Consider the following 1,632-nt stretch of genomic DNA (forward strand, 5'->3'; position numbering starts at 1 on the left):
CCCCCCCCCCCCCCCCCACCCCATGAGCCTAAACCATATCTGTGTCATAATCTGCTTGACAAATGCCATGCATTAACAGATTTCCTCGAGGAGAAATGATAAATGGTTTCTGACGTTCAGAAAACCAGACCATCCTTTTGAATTCTGTTTATCATAACTCACATACAAATGCTGAAAAGCCAGCTAGAGACAGTGATGAACCACAGACACCACACAGTGGAGACAGAAGGAGGCAAACTTTATCCAAAACTATTTATGTACTGTATTTGTATTTGTGTGTGTGTGTGCGTGTGTGTGTGTGTGTGTGTGTAATGTCTGTATGTTGAACTGACAAAACCCAGGCAGTGCCACTCTCAGCTTCAAAGATCTGGCTGGAATGTGTGCAGTGTGTGTGTGTGTGTGTGTGTGTGTGTGTGTGTGTGTACTCCCACGGGTGCTCCTCCACTTGTGGTTGTTCATGTTCCCCTAAATCCCGTCCTCCCATTTGTCTTCCTCTACTTCCCTCTCCATGTCTGTCTCTCAGCCATTTTCTGTTAAATGAATGATGGCGGCATGCCTAACCTCACATCTGACTAATGAGTGTGTGTGTGTTTGTGTGTGTGTGTGTGTCTGTGTGTGTGTCTCTGTGTGTAGCAGAGATGGGAAGTAACAAAGTGCAAATGGTTTGTTACTGTACTCAAGTTTATCTTTACTATTTATTTTTGTGTCAACTCTTTACTTTTACTCCTCACATCTTAACACGAATGTTCAGTTATTATTTTTTCCGTCATCAATACCAAATTCAATCTAATTGGACGGGTATATACAGTACATAAGGGATCATGTAGAGCGAGGCGGTTGTTATAGCGAATAAAACCCTGACAGGGAACTCAGGACCATCGATGCAAAGCGCAAACTGCCGGCTTTCATGAATTCCCCATCAAATTTGAAAAACACATGCATGTAAATGCATCTTTTTGCTGTCATCAAAAGCTATATGTTGTTTGGTAACTTCATTAAGTTGACGTTAATGGTCAGTTACATTTGTTCTGCTGCTAGCAATGACCATGTCTTGGTTCTCTAGCATGTAGTTAAGTAATGCAAGTACCATTTAAGGTTAGCGAGCGTTGACACAATATCTGAATGTATAGCTTTATATTGAAAACTAATTCATTAACTTGATTGAGTGTAACAAGGCTGTAGTAACGTTAACGTTACTCAAGGCCGTTCTTGTTTTCGAGACCACTTAAGTTAACGCTACATGCTCTTGTCTCAAATCGACTTTGTTTTGGGCTAATGTGAACGTTAATGCCTCAAAACACACCGACAAGTCTGATCCCCCGTTACATGACTGGCCCCCGTAGCGTGACGTGGGGTTGTGTTTCTCCAACAGTTGAGCCGGTCTCATCTTTTGGCTGCGAGCCCGCTGTGTTTTTTGGGCGTGTCCCCTATTGCATTGTGGCTGATGATGTGTTGACTGTCTGTCCAAGTACTGCTCCATCCCGCTGCCTTGTTCATATTTGTCGTCTCCCCCTGTGAGGGACGTCATGGCTGTGCCTTGAAAAAGCCTTCTGCGTAGGACACACTGGCGTTAAGGAAAACACACACTGCCAACACTCTCCATCTCCATCATAACCCCCCCCCCCCCCCCCC

At 44.2% G+C, this 1,632-nt stretch overlaps 1 protein-coding gene and 1 long non-coding RNA gene across 2 annotated transcripts in view; both read left to right on the top strand.

Moving 5' to 3' along the window:
• LOC116695487 (cadherin-2) overlaps positions 1–1,632 on the top strand; it is a 101,935-nt gene that overhangs the window by 19,322 nt on the left and 80,981 nt on the right. The gene's annotated exons all lie outside the window — the stretch shown is intronic.
• Positions 1–1,632, top strand: part of LOC116695499 (uncharacterized) — an 18,057-nt gene that overhangs the window by 8,747 nt on the left and 7,678 nt on the right. The gene's annotated exons all lie outside the window — the stretch shown is intronic.

This window comes from Etheostoma spectabile, chromosome 9 (genome assembly GCF_008692095.1).
Source record: "Etheostoma spectabile isolate EspeVRDwgs_2016 chromosome 9, UIUC_Espe_1.0, whole genome shotgun sequence".
In the NCBI taxonomy this organism is placed as follows: domain Eukaryota; kingdom Metazoa; phylum Chordata; class Actinopteri; order Perciformes; family Percidae; genus Etheostoma; species Etheostoma spectabile.